Genomic DNA, 16059 nt, shown 5'->3' with positions numbered 1-16059 from the left:
GTGTAGACCTTGAACATAATCATCTCTTGAGCCCTGTAAAGTCATGACATTTTAGATGTAATAAAGTATTGGATTCAGCTACGAAGAGAAAATTGGAATTCAATGATCAAGCTGGAATAACTTTAAACAAAAGTTTTCACTCTTGTGTACGTAGTTGAGGCTGGAGGTTATGAGAATTTATCATTTGATGAGAGAAAATGTAGAAATTATATTTCATAAGCTAGAAGGTTGAGGTTAGGGGAAGGAGATGCTGAAGTTTTGAGTAATTATTTTTGCCGCATGCAAAGTAGGAACCCAAACTTTTTTTATGTGCCGGATTTAGATGGTGAATCTCAAATAAAAAATATTTTTTTGGGCAGATGCAAGATGTAGGCCTGCGTATGATTACTTTTATGATGTCATGACTTTTGATACAACTATTTGACTAATAGTTATGACATGCATTTTGCTCCATTTATTGGGGTGAATCATCATGGGCAATCTATTTTTTTGGGATGTGGATTAATATCAAGTGAAGACTCAGCAATATTCACATGGTTGTTCAACTCGTGGTTGACATGTATGCACGGATGTGCTCCAAAGGCTATAATCATGGACCAATATCGTGCAATGACAATCACAATTGAAGAAGTATTTCCGAATTCTCATTATCGTCTATGTCTTTGGCATATTATGAAAAAATTGCCAATGAAGTTAGGTGGTCATGTTCAATACAAAATGATAAAGAAACATTTGAAGACCATTGTTTATAACTCGCTTACCGTTGATGAGTGTGAGGAGAATTGGTTAAAAATGATTGAGGAGTTTAAGTTGGAGAACAATAATTGGTTAAAATCTTTGTATGAGGAACAAAATAGATGGATACCTGTGTATGTTAAAGATCACTTTTGGGCTGGTATGTCCACAACTCAAAGAAGTGAAAGTATGAATGTATTTTTTGATGACTATGTTAATTCTAAAATATCTTTGAAGCAATTTGTTGAAGTATGATAGTGAATTGAAGAAGAATATTGAGAATGAAAAAAATAGATTTTGTTTCTTTTAATTCTATCATGCTAGTTATTCTTGGTCATTTTATTGAAAGACAATTCCAAAATGCCTACACTAATAATATATTTAAGTTGTTCCAAGATAAAATAAGAGGGTTGATGTTTTGCGATGCCTCTTTGTTGAGGGAAGAAGGGACAACTTTAATATTTGTAGTAGAAAATATGTTGTGAAAGAATGGACAACCTGGAAGAGAAGTTTCTTTTAGGGTACATTATACCGAGTTAGATTGCCAATTAAAGTGTGTGTGCCGTCTGTTTGAGTTCCGAAGAATTTTATGTAGGCATGTGATCAAAGTGTTGATGAGAATGAAGGTTATTGAGGATCCTATGAGTTATATTATGGACCGATGGCACAAAGATATTAAGCGTAGGTATCAAAGCATTAGTAACATATATGATGATTATGTTTGTGATGGAAAAAGACTTCGGTATAATACTCTCACCCCATTGATGCAAGAGGTTCAACAAATTGAAGCTGAAAGTGACGAGATTTGTTCTGTTTTGGTGGAAATCATGAAAGAACCACTTGAAGAAGCATTTACATCCGGGGCAAAAGTGATACACTCTCCATTGAAAGTAAGAACCAAAGGTCCTTCACCCACAAAGAGGAAACAATCTAAGGTTGAACAAATTGTGAATAAATCACTTGCAAAGGCCCGAAAGAAGGTATGTGATGCATGTAATAGATACCTAAAGTAATTGCGTGTTATTTTTTGTACAAGTATATTCATGTGGTTTTAGCTAGTTTTAAGTTTGTTTATAATCTATCTTGCAGCTATGAGTGTTGTTTTTTAGTTGAAGATGGAATGAAAATTTAGGTTAGTTAATGAAAATGCTTGATATCATTGGCTTTGTTTTCCATTTCCATACCATCGGGCAAAGATTGCAAGTAGAATTTTAGTACAGGTTAGTTAATGAAAATGCTTGATATTGCTCTCTGTAAATAACACTATAATTACATTTTCAGTGCAGGGAGTTGCGGGTTCTGATCCCAACAGTGGTTTTAGCTAGTTTAAAATTTGTTACAGGGAGTTGCTGTTGGGACCTTGACGTCCGCTAGAGGGGGGTGAATAGCGTCTCACTCAAATCGTCGCTTCCTACGCTTGTTAGTTACACAGCGAAAATACAAATAAATAAGTAGAAAGTTAATCTAAATACAAGACAAGAAATACAAACCAAGCTACACAATCATTTAACGTGGTTAGGAGATTAGGGCTCCTACTCCATGGCTGCTCGTAAGGTGGACGATCCCGATCCGTCAGTGGATGACTCCCCGGTAAACTCCGACTAGCTCACGTAGCTCATTGCGGGTGGAGAAACCTTACCACAACTCTCACAAGAACACTTGAGACGCTAGGGCACAGGTAGACTACTAATAGGGGTTAACCACCTCTATTTCGTCAACCTCAATCAAGCTCAACCTCAATCAAGCTCCCAAGTCTTGGTTATATAGGTCACGGGTTGAAAAATCCTGCCTACTAGTCGACGACCAAAATCATCAGTCGGCTGTCCTCTGTGAAAATTCGACCGTTACAGCCCAACGGCTCGATACCAGCCCTCTGTTCGCTCCCAGTCGACTGCACCAGTCGACTGATGAAACCACCAGTCGACTGCTACAGTAACGCTATAGTACTGCTACAGTAACCCTAATCCTAGGATTTGACCCCCGAGTACATTCACTCAGCAGTTGTCCTCGCCCGACCAACCTAGACCTAGCTTTCCAGCCTCCTCCATTAACCTTGCGTCCCTCGGATGTCTCCTCATCATTCACGTCTTACCTTCTGGAGCTTCCATCGACCTTGTCATTGTTGTTGGGTCTTCCTTTGCCAAGAGGTCACGCCTTCGGGACTTCATCCATTGCCAAGTCACACTTGCACTTACGTTGTCAAGACTACATGCTTGGACTTGCACCGCCAAGATTCATCCTTGGACTTTCCTCCTTTGCCAAGATTACACTTGGACTTTCCTTGTTGTACCTATATCCTGCACACTCACAATGCATATCAAATACAACAATAAACCTAACTTAAACCTTTGCCCAAACATCAAAACTTGGGGTACCCAGATTGCTCCAACAGTTGCTGGTTCTGATCCCAGTAATGCAAGTTTTATTTACTAGCACTGCCTTCTCTAGAGACTTTTGGAAGAACATGAATTCTCTAGATAATTTATCTGAAGTTGCGGCTTCTAAAGTTGCTGGTTTAGAAGAACATGGAATTTTGTTAAGTTGCTGGTTCTAAAGTTGAAATGGACTTTTGGAAGAACATGGAATTGCTATTAGCACTGTTAAATTGCTATTAGCACGGTTATTCTACTTGTAATGTAATTATTTCTCTTTTTAGCTTAGTTTATCTTTTTGATATTTGAATTTGTATCCTATGTTAGCTGGGACTTTAGTAGGTTTGTGAATCAAGAAACCAATTGTTGATGTACTATTGAATTTGTATCCATGCTATCAAACTGGACTTGACTTCTTAAAGTACTGTGAAATTTATTTCATGTTATTAGTGCAATCTGTTGTTTCTATGTTGTTGATTTAACATTGTTGATGTTCCTCTATAATATTTCCAACTCAGTTTCAAGTTATAGACAGATTGTTGTAACTATTCAGATTGCATCAGCAAATAAACCACCTCAATGTAGAAACTTCATGACATAGTTCACTAAGACCTTCTTGGCCAAGTAGAAATCATGATTGCAAGTAGAATTTTATAAGGCTTTGTTTTCCATTTCTAGGCAATTGGTGGTTTATTCCAGTGCAACTTTATAATATATATATTAAAGCTGTGTAAGAATGTTGCGATCCAAGTTTCCTTTATCTAAATTGTTCCTTTCATCAACATCTCTGTAAGCTTTTCAGAGCCACGTTGGCCTTGATATGGAAAATATCAGGCCCAGCATGAGCTTGATATGGAAATTATCAGGCCCACGCTGAGTTTGAAATGGAAAAATATCAGACCCTATGGAGAAGAGATTTTTTTAGCTATTACTTTTGTTGATGTGATTCTTGCTTTTTGAATTTGGCATTTAGTTACTACAGGAAACTATATGGACCTGATATCATTCCATATCAGGCCCAACATGAATTACTTTAATGATTCTTGTTTATTACATTTTAAAATCTCTGAAAAGTTAAAATAAATAATGAATAGCATATTTGAACTCCTTGCAACCTTAGAAATCTATAGGAACTGAAATAAGTACAATTAGAGCTCTATAGGTTCATCAGTGGAGATCCATTAGTTATTTCAACTTTTTAGAGTTGTTAACATGTAACAAGGAAGAATTATCAAAAAGACCTACGTTAGGCCCGATATGGAATCATATTAGGCCTAACATGTAACAAGAAATGATATTAGACCCACGTTGGGCCTGATATGATTCTATATCAAGCCTAACATGAGTTTTTTTTTTTATGATTCTTCCATTTTACATGTTAACATCTATGAAAAGTTGAAATAAATAATGGATACCATATTTTAACTCATTGCAACCTTAGAAATCCATAGGAACTGAAATGGATGCAATCATAGCTCTCTAGTTCCATCAGTAGATTTCGGTCAAAACCCACTGATGGACCTAGAGAGCTCCGATTGTACCCATTTAAGTTCCTATGGATTTCTGAGATTGTAAGAAATTTAAATATGATATCCATTATTTATTTAATTTTTTCATAGATATTAACATGTAACAAGGAATAATCGTCAAAAAGGCCCACGTTGGGCCTGATATGATTCCATATCAGGCCCAATGTGGGCATTTTTGATGATTCTTCTATTTTATATATTAATATTTATAAAAATTCAAAATAAATAATGGATACTATATTTGAACTGCTTGTAATATAAAAAATTCATAGGAACTGAAATGGGTGCAATCGAAGCTCTCGAGGTCCATAAGTGAGTTTTGATCGAAACCCACTGATGGACCTATAGAGTTCTGATTGTACTCATTTCAGTTCCTATAGATTTCTAAAGTTACAAGAAGTTCAAATATACTATCTATTATTTATTTTAAATTTTTAGAGATTTTAAAATGTAATAAACAAGAATCGTTAAAAATATTTATGTTGGGTCAGATATGGAATGATACCAGGTCCATATAGTTTTGTGTAGTAACTAAATGCCAAGTTCAAAAAGTAAGAATCACATCAACAAAAGTAATGGCTAAAAAAATCCCTTCTCTATAGCAATATAGTGGAGTCTATCTTATGTAATTATAGTTTAGAGTCACGTGAACCTGATATAATTTAATATCAGACCCAATATGTGCTTGATATGAATTAGTTTATATTTTAGATGATTTTTGTAATAATATTTCAACATTTGGAGACGTCGAAATATGTAATGGACAACACCGTTGGACTCTTTACAATCTCAGAAATCCATAAGAACTACAATGGGTACAATCGGAGCTCTCTAAGTTCATCAGTGAATTTTGACCGAAAAATATTTTATAGTACTTATGATCTCCAATGGGGGCTAAAAAAGCTCTATCATTCCTAAATTCAGCAAATGAGTTTCTTGCAGAGTCAGGAAGATCTGTGGCCATTGGCAACTACACGGGCGATGGTACTGGCGGCGACGAATATGTAGCAGGTGGAGAAGGTACATGAGATGGTCTTGCCTGATCAGGGGGTTGCACATGTACACTGGCAGGTGATGAATCTGTTTGATCCTGTGATCTCTATCTACGTCCACCACGTCAAAATATATGCTGAAAATTCTAATATAAGATAAAGTAAATTGTAAATTTGATGCATAAAAAAGAACATTTAAAAACTTACAATTTTTACGTAAAGCTTATAGAATAAGAGGGAAAAATATGAGATGTCACCTCTAATGACCTGTATGAACAAATACAGTGTATTAACTGATAAAATAAATAAAATTATAAATGAGACACTATATAAAAAACTTAGTGAGCTATAAGTTTGGTAAATTTGCATATTAAATATAAATATACTTGTAAAAAAAACTAGTGCCACAAATGTAAAAAAATATGACAAATTCCTTTAAATAAGCTAACAAAACTTACTCATCATCAAAAATCTAAGTCCTCATTGTCATTATCCTCCTCCTCCTCCTCCTCCTCCTTATCATCATCATCATCATCAATTTCACTTGTATCCACGTTTATCACTACACCGTTGGGATCTCATAAAGTTGGAATAATATATTCCTCAGTCTGAAAGGATCAAATTACTAGAAACAAGTCCAAGCATGGGTCCCTAAATAAAGCCTGATTAATCAAGTGGACCAAATTAATATTGGATCCCCAAGGATTAAATTCATTATCTTGATAAACCTTATCTAGCTTATGATTTATGGATAGTCAATAGAAAAATTGTTCTATTTGTTAGATAAATTTGTATGCTTGGTTGATTTAGTACTTTATTTTATTATTTGCTTAACATAGAACGATTAGATAAAGATTTAGACTTGTTTGATACTTGTCCCACATAATACCATTATGGGGTGAAATGATAGTACGTTAAGGAAGCTTAGTCTAGGTAGTCAGGTAGGGTAAGAAGTATCCTACTTGATCTACTTAGTTAAGTGGAACTAATTAATACTATCTCGCCACATCCTAGACTAGTTTGACTAGGATTTTTTTTTAATAAATTAACTAAATGTTGAATTTCATGAATCGACTTGGTCTTAGAAAGTGGTTGTTGCTCCGATATCTAAGTTGAAACATGAAATGTGCATTTAATTAATTAATGATTAAATCTGAATCTAACACAAGATCAAATAATCCTTAGAATCAAACTAAACAAATAAAGATAAAATTGACAATCATCTCACAAAATCTATAAAGTTTCCTAATTAAAAATCGAGAAATGGGTGAGATGGATTTAGAACTTAATTAAAATTAGTTTAACCAACCTAATTCACTCAATTAATCAATTTAACTAAAATTATTAATCTAACTCAATCTTATTTAGTTAAATAATTAATTTAATTAATTCAACTTAATTAATAATTAATCCTAAATTAATTAATTTATCATCAATTCAGTTAATTAAAACCTAATGAAATTGAAATTCATTTAATTAATCTAATTCACTTAAATTAATCGATTTACTTGAAACTTAATTAAAAATTTATAATTACATTTAATATACTTAGACTTAAATTTAATCCAAAATCAACTTAAAATTAAATTCAAAATTAAATTAAAAACCTATTTAACTCGAAATCAATTAATTAAACTTATTTAATAAAATCTAACTAAAATAATCAAATATAATTCATAAATCCAATTTAATTAAACTTAAACCTAAAACTAAATTAAATTCTAAATAATCTAACTAATTAAACTTAATCGTTAATTATTAATTAATACGAAAAGAATTAATTCAATTAATCAATCTATAATTAATTAAATAATTAAAATATATCTAATTAATCAAATTTCATTAATCTTATACAAGTTATCTTAACTAAACAGCTAATTAAATTGAATTCCAAATAAAATTAAATTTTCATTAATTAAATCATAATTAACTTAATTTTAATTAATTGTTTCAAATTAATTCACGAAAATAACTTAAGTAAAAGGCTAAATTAAAAATTAATTTAATTAATCTAATTGACTCAATTAATAAATTTAATCGAACTTAATTAGAAATTTGTAATTATACTTAATGAACTCAATCTTAATTAATTTAAAACTAATCAATTCAATCTAATTATTAACTTATCTTAATTTTAAACTTAACCTAGTGTTTAATTGTGTAATTTTATAACTTAAAACATAATTATTAATCAACCTAATTTTATTAATTAACTTAATTAATCCTAAACTAATTAATTAAATTAATTAATTCAAAAAATAATTAATAATTTTAACTTTAACTTAAAGTTAACTTTAAATTAACTTAATTTTTAAATACACTTTAATAATTCCAAAATTATATCTTAATTAATAAATTAATCTTAATTTAATAATATTAACTTCATAATTATTCTAATTAATGAAAATCATCTTTCAAAAAAATTATAGGGCTAAAATGTTTGATAATCTATAATGGACAATTGAAATCCAAATCAAATATTTTATGTACTATATGTACATCAAAATTTGGACCAATGGATGTTGGATAGTTGGAGCTCCAAACACATATCTAGAAATAGATTGAAGTTCAACAAATTAAAACTTAAAAACTTAGGATTAATTGCATTTTCCACTAACTTAACTAATTGAGTAATAATTACTATATATTTTCTGATAATTAGTTAGCAACAAAAGTTAGACATTTTTAATAATGACACTTAAATAGATGATTTTTCTTTTTCACTTTAAATTCTATATACTTACTCTAGGATTCATGTTTGGTTTTTAAATATTATTACAAGTATTAAAATTCTAAATTATTATTTTTCTAAGTCTAAAATTTTCTTTGACCTAAAAAAATATTTTTTTATTCATTCATTGTCAAAAGTTATTCTTTTTTTTTAAATCTTTTCAAAAACTTTTTATTTCAAGATTATTTTTCAAAAAGACCATTATCAAAATTGTCTCCAACCTAATAATTTTTGTGTTCAAAATTCTCTCTTTTAAAATTATTTTACTTCAAATTCCTCTTTTAAAAATTCTCTTTTAATAGTTAAATATATGTTCTTTATTTTTTGATATATGTCAAAGGAACATAGAAGGATAATTAAAAGTTCAAGTACAATTAAGTTAAGTAAATTGTACTTCAAACTCCTTTAAATATTATTTTCAAAGGGAGAGTTTAAATTAAGAGGGGCATTTTTGAAAACTTCTTACATGTTTTTAACTTGTTAAAATGTTTGTTTTTAATGTTAACTTGATAAAAATATAGTTAACAAATGTCATCTAAGTACTATGTTAACTTTGAACTAGGTTATTATATATCAAAAAGAGGAAGATTGTTGGTGTTGAAAACATCAAATAATTGAACCTGTGTTTTGATAATTAGTAAATGTTCAAAGTTAAAGATTATTGTGATGTAAGGTTGACTAACTGTGCAAGTACCTCAACCAGAAAGTCCTAGTAAACTAGGTAAGGGAAAATTCCGATGGGATACTAGGCAAAGGTAAAGCCCTAATATGTCAGCTAAACCGAATACTAGGCAGAAAACTTGATAGATCGAGTACACCAAGTAGGAAGTCTAGATAGGTCTAGAGGACCAAATGCCCAGTAATTTGATGGTTCTAGAGGACCGAACGTCAAAGAAAGTCTTGGGGATCAGAGGATCGAATATCAAGCAGGAAATCCAAACAGGTCTAGAAAACTAGATGTTTGGCAAGTCAGGTAAAACTCTTCTGAGAGTAGTGGGTGAAGATGCATTCCCTAAAAGGGAATAGTAAGCATCAATCTGACCTAGGGTTCACTGGAAATCCAAAAGTTAGGACTAGATAGTCCCAAGACTATCAAACTATTTTATGCTTACTTATATACTTGTTGTACTAAATCTATGATGTAGGAATATGAAATTAGAAGTTAGCGAAATTTAGGGTATTCCAGATGACTAGATGGGTTCCAAGTGCCCAGAGGTCCTAGTGACCAGATGGATCTAGACGCTTGGAATCACTTGAACTCATCCAGACATACAACTGAGATGACATGCTCTGATTAGATAGCACACGTCAGCGTCTAGGCGCTCGAGAAAGGATAAAATCAATGTGGATAGAGTTTTATTCAGGTGGTGTCACGTCAGCAGTCCAAGCCCCTAGAAGGGATCCAGGTGCCTAAAGTTGGATAACTCACCAATGGAGGTGGATCAAATAAGTCATGCTGGAGGCATCTGTAGCTGGTCCAGCCACCTAGAATGCCTTATAAAAGAAGTGTCGACCAGCGACACAAGACAACAATTTTAACACTCACTTACGATCAACTGTTGGCTCATGCTACTCTAAAATTCTGACACAATTCCAAAATGCTGCTCCGACAATGACAATTAAGTTTCTATTCTTTTTAATGTTGGTATTGTTATTTCTTTTGATATTGTCAATTCTTTTCATGCTTAGATTTTCATGTAAAAACCAAACCTTTGCCTCCAAATTATTGTTAAGAGGAAAAGATTATTAGTGGATTGTCCATTGAAAGCGATCAACGATCGTTGACCTTAGATTAACAGCATGAGATGTGAACCAAGTAAAATAAAGTGTGTTAAAATTGCTTTGATTTATTTTCCACTGTGTACTTTTGGAAATCTGTGAAAAAGTGACATGCGCTACCCCTCCCCCCCGGCCCCCCAAAAAAGTGCTTTTCTCGATCCTGAGGGATATCATGGACCTCTTTAGCATTATACCAATAAAGGGGTCAAATAATTACTGTCTTGAGAAACTAACTTGGTCTAATGTCCTCATAAAAACTAATCTAATTGGACTTTTGCCCAAACACAAAATTTTTAGCCCAAGCCCAATTAATTGAAGCCCTTAGTGAAGCATGAAAAAAAATGATTTCATCATGCATTAATAAAAAAAACTTCATCTTTTTCGCTAGCACTCACACTGCCATCATCCCCATACGCCCCCCTTTTCATCAGGTAGCCATAATTGGTGATAATCTCTATGGCAGTGGCTGCTACTTTTGGGGCCCAACGAAAGCAACATATCATGACATAATCCTGATTTCACCTGACGACAACAGAATGAAAAGGAGCAAACTGTTAGTGCAGTTTGTACTAACGGTCTAACCCAAGTTTTGATGAATAATAAGTAAGTTAAATTAAGTGTTGGTGCGATTTAACTACCTTACTAAGTGTGCAGGAAATTAACAAGATAAGTCAACGGATCGACCTAATATCTGACACAAAGTCCAGATAGGTCAACAGACCGACCTGATATCTAGCAAGAAGTCCAGCTAGGCCAACGGGCGGATTAGATAGCTGGTGCAAAGTCTAGCTAGGCCAACGGGCTAATTGGATAGCTAGTACAAAGATCAACTAGGTCAATGGGCCGATCGGATAGTTGGTCCAAAGTCTAGATAGGTCGACGGACTGACTAGATATCTGGCAGGAAGTCTAGTTGGGTCTGCGGACCAGACAATTGGTAAAATGGTAAGTAAAGATAAGTCACTGGAGGAAAGTGACTAAGTGAGGGCGTGCCCTGATTGAGGGGACAGTAGGCGTCGGTCCAAGTTAGGTCCATTTTGGATCCCTAATCTGAGACCTTGACTAGTTTCTAGTCCTAGGAGACTAAAAACTAATTACTACCACTTATTATTGTGCTAACTTTATTTTGCAAGGTAGATGTTTTAGTTATTAAACTAACACATTTTGCAGGGCAAAAAGGAGCAAAAGCCTTCAGATGAACAGTGTCCGAAGGCGCCTTTAAGTAGTGAAGGCGCCTTCGTACTATTTATGGAAGGCGCTTTCCAAGGGATAAAGCTTGGCGTTCGGAGAAGATAACACACAAAATTTGCGGGATAAAGTTTATCCCATTAGAGGTGCCTTCAACACCTATGGAAGACGCCTTCCATGCTCTTTATAAGCCTGCTCGGCAAAAGCTTCATCAACAACTACTATACGAGCTACTACGCGTTCTTTTGAGGTTCCGAATGCTTCGGGCTCTTGCTACAACTTAGCTGTGAAGCTGTTGTGCCCGATGACTATTCCAAGGACTTCTGATCGTGATCGGTAGACAGACATCGATACACGAGTAACCCACTTCGATCCTAAGTGTCGGTAACACTTTTGTACTTAAATTCTGCAAATGGGAAGGGCAGTCTGTTGTACTTCTCCAATCTTATTTGTACTCGATTCCCTATTCCAGTTGTACCAGAAGATGTTTTTAGTGAATTATCCATCGATAGGTCCATAGGACCTGAGTCTTGGAGTAGGAGTCACCGAAGGCTTCGAACCAAGTAAAATCGCCTGTGTTTTTTTTGTCTTTCGACTTCATTCATATTTTTCATTGTGCGTACTCATGTTTTTTCAAATGATAAAATAAGTTTTTGAAAACCACGTGATTCACCCCCACCTCTCACATGCGTATCGGTCCAACAAGTGGTATCAAAGTCGGTTCTGCTCTGAATTGATGCAACCACCAATCAAGCCAAGGGGAATTGTTTTATTTTCTTTTCGGATTTTAGTTTTTTGTATTCAATTTGAATTGGTAAAACTTTACCTATTTGGATAATATTTTCTTGTTCAGTTTTAACTTGAAGCTGGTGCAACACCACTCAAGTTTTTCAGAATATTTTTTTCTCAAACTCTGCTAATCCAAGACCAAGTCTTGGTACCTTCTTTAGTTGCTCTTTTTCAACTCTAAATGACTAAATGACCCAAAACGAAGGATACAACATCGTCTGTCCACCACTCTTCAACAGGGATGATTTTCCGTACTGGAAGAGGCGAATGAAGGTGTATCTAAAGACTGACTTCGACCAATGGTTCAGCGTCACCAAAGGATACAAGGCGCCCATTGACAACTCTAGAATTCTAATAGACCCAGAAAATTGGAATCCGAAAATGAAGAAGAAGACTCAGATCGACTTCAAGCCCTTAACACAATCCAGTGCGGGCTAACGAAGGAGGAACTGAACCACATCGACCCACACAAAAATATAAAGGAACTATGGGACAAGCTCATAGAACTGCATGAGGGAACCAACAACGCAAAGGTAACAAAGGGAGACTTATTTTTAAATAAATTATTTAATGTTAAAATGTAGGAAGGTGAGACTGCCAGTCAGCTGTACGCAAAGATAAAGGATATCCTTAATGGACTCCACACAATCGACCACCAAATAGAAAACCAGGATCTAATAAGGTATGCTTTAAACGTGTTTCCTTGAAATGCACTATGACATCCATCATGAATGCCTATAAGATTTCAAGGAACTTGTCCAAATTAAAAATAGATGAATTATTTTGTGAGTTAGAATTGTACGAACAGACTAACGTTAAAGCCGAGAAAGGTCTTGCTCTTGTTGCAGGATCATAAAAAAAAAGTCCAAATCTAAGCAGGAACCTGAAGTCGAGTCTGACCCAAACTCAGACGATGAAGAACACCTGGTGAACTTGGTAAGAAAAATGTTCACCAAGAGAAAGAAGAACTTCACCAACAAGGACTTGCAGAAGATCAACTCCACCTCCAACTCTAACATCAAGAATGTGACCTGCTTTGGATGCAACAAGATGGGGCACTACAAGACCAACTGCCCGAGTTTGAAGAAGAAGAAAGCCCTTAAGGAGACTTGGGACGAATCGTCCGCAGAGGAATAAGACGGTGAAGAACCAAAGCACACCAACTACCTTGCACTGATGGCATACGAACCAGACTTGGAAAGCGAATCGGAAGATAGGTCCGAACCCGAATCAAGCCACGAGTCTGCACTCATTTTCGAAGGTTCCGATGAGGTAGAATTTAATTTAAGCAAAAAGTTTTTTAAAATCATTACATGCCTAAATAGGAAATTAACTACTTATGAAAAATCAAATAAGCAAACTAAGTAAAGAAAATAAATCATTTAATGAACAACTCAACTCAACAACTAAATCGATTCAACTTGAAATCCCAACTCAAGTTGCAAAACTTGAGGAGGACAATTTGAAGTTAAAAAGTGAAATAGTCGAACTAAAAGAATTACTAGAGAAATTCACAACAAGATCCAAGTATCTCGACATTATACTTGGATCACAAAAAATTGTGTACAACAAGTCCGGACTAGGATACAAGTCCAACTCAACCAACAAAACTTTTATATCCCTACTAAACCAAAATAAAAATCAAATTAAAGCTTGGGTTCCAAAAGCATACTTAACCACATGAGTAGGACTCAACCAATACTACGTACCTAAACATAAAATACACTATCTAAAACCAAATAAACCAATTAACTCAAACTCAAATTCAATGAAGTCATATAAAACAAATCGAACTAAGCCTAGATCAAGTAAAAACAAAATTAATTCAAACTCAAATTATAATCAAGTCTATTATAACAATAAAATAAAATGACATAAACCCAAAACTTAAAAAATCTAAAGCTCAATAATTCAGGGGGAGGCTCCAAAATAGTTGGCACCTCCAAAAATAACAACTTACACAAATGGGTAATTAGGACTAGTCTAAAAAGAGATAAAAGTTTAACTTGACCAACAATACTGGTGAAGTTTTGGATAATAATAAGTTAGGGAAACTCTGTCTATACATGTCTAGGAAGATATGACTTCGACTTGGTGTATTTAGCTTAGTGAAACTAACTGAAGCTACCCATTGCGGATCCTAACTAGTTAGACCAAGATTTTGTACTAAGTTTAGTGGATAAGACTACTTGAAAAACCTTGAAGGCATGATTACTTTAATGATATCTAGGTGATTCACCATAGCCTAGAAGTTTATCCAAATAATGCATATTTGTTAAACCCAAAGTTAAACTTGAATCTAACACAGAGTTAAACCAAACCCTGAAATTAAACTTAATTCATCTCACAAAATCATAGGATTCCCTGATTAAAAATATAGATCGGGTGAGATTACTAAGGCATAAAATTATAATTAAATTAAAATCAAATTAAATTCAAATTAAAAATTAAAATTCAAGTTAAATTAAAATTAAAATTAAAATTAAAATTAAGATTCAAATTAAATTAAAATTAAATTGAAATTCAAATTAAAATTAAATTAAAAAAATTCAAATTAAATTAAAATTTAAATTAAATTAAAATTTAAATTAAATTAAAATTTAAATTAAATTAAAATTTAAATTAAATTAAAATTTAAATTAAATTAAGATTAAAATTAAATTCAAATTCAAATTAAAAATTAAATTAAAATTTTTTAAATTAAATTAAAATTCAAATTAAATTAAAAATTCAAATTCAAATTCAAATTCAAATTCAAATTAAATTAAAATTCAAATCAAATTAAAATTCAAATTAAAACTTAAAATAAAAAAAACGCGCAGACGCCTACCAAAGGCGCCTCCAACCCTATCGGATGCGCCTTCGGGAGGGCGGGAATATTCTCGCCCAAACCGGCTGAAGGCGCCTTCAATCAATTGAAGACACCTTCCATAAGGCATAGAAGGCGCCTTCAACCTATTGTTGAAGGCGCCTTCCATCCAACTTTTTCCAGCGAATAAAGTCATGCTCTGTTCGCGATTTTGGACACAACAAGGTGCCTTCCAGCCGCTTTCTCTTGAGATCTTTTGTAACGACCCACCTTCTGGGTACTGGCTGTAAGGCCGGTCGCTACAATTACTGCTGTCTATATGCTGTGCGGAAATCTGGGCTAATTAAAATTTTGCTAATCTAATTGCTGGGAACGCTGAAACTGATTGTTCTACATGTACCTAACAAATTGTACACATGCTAGGGGAGGTATTTACCATTGATACCGGACTTCTGATCGGTCCACGGACCGGTCCACTGACACTGGCACGGGGAAGAACCTTTGGATCGGTCGACTGACCGATCCATGATTCACTGGAGTTTCTGTACGCACCTGGATCGGTCTGCCGACCGATCCAGGACCTCACTGATCGGTCGGACTGACCGATTCAGTGGCTCACTGATCGGTCGGACTGACCGATCCAGTGGCTCACTGATCGGTCAGCTGACCGAAGGGTGCTGTTCGCGATCCAACTATCGGGATTCTTTCTGTTCGCGGCTGGATCGATCTGCCTAACGACCCAGCTGCGAACAGAGAGTTAGGACTGCCGAAACCAGCTCCCTGATCGGTCTACCGACCGATCCGAGACCCCCTGATCGATCTGCTGATCGATCAGGGGTTTCTGATTTCGTATCAGAAACTCTGATATCAGCACTGATACGTGCCAAAATCATTCTACAACACTATAAAAGCTAAATGAACATTCTACTAGATAATGGCTAACATACTAAACATGATGTGGAATATGATTCATTACTTCATGACAAGTAGCCACGCTAAGTGCAGAAAAACAACTAACAATGTTCTGATAGTTAACTCTCTAAAGTTGTAAGACAGTAAACTTGCTAAATATTTCAAAACATAAGATAAATTTGCTAGATCCCTCAGATCTTTATTCCAGGTTCCTTCCACACACA

The sequence above is a fragment of the Zingiber officinale genome, chromosome 6B (genome assembly GCF_018446385.1).
Source record: "Zingiber officinale cultivar Zhangliang chromosome 6B, Zo_v1.1, whole genome shotgun sequence".
Taxonomy (NCBI): domain Eukaryota; kingdom Viridiplantae; phylum Streptophyta; class Magnoliopsida; order Zingiberales; family Zingiberaceae; genus Zingiber; species Zingiber officinale.
The sequence above is the reverse complement of the archived record's forward strand: the minus strand, read 5'-3'. Positions refer to the sequence as shown.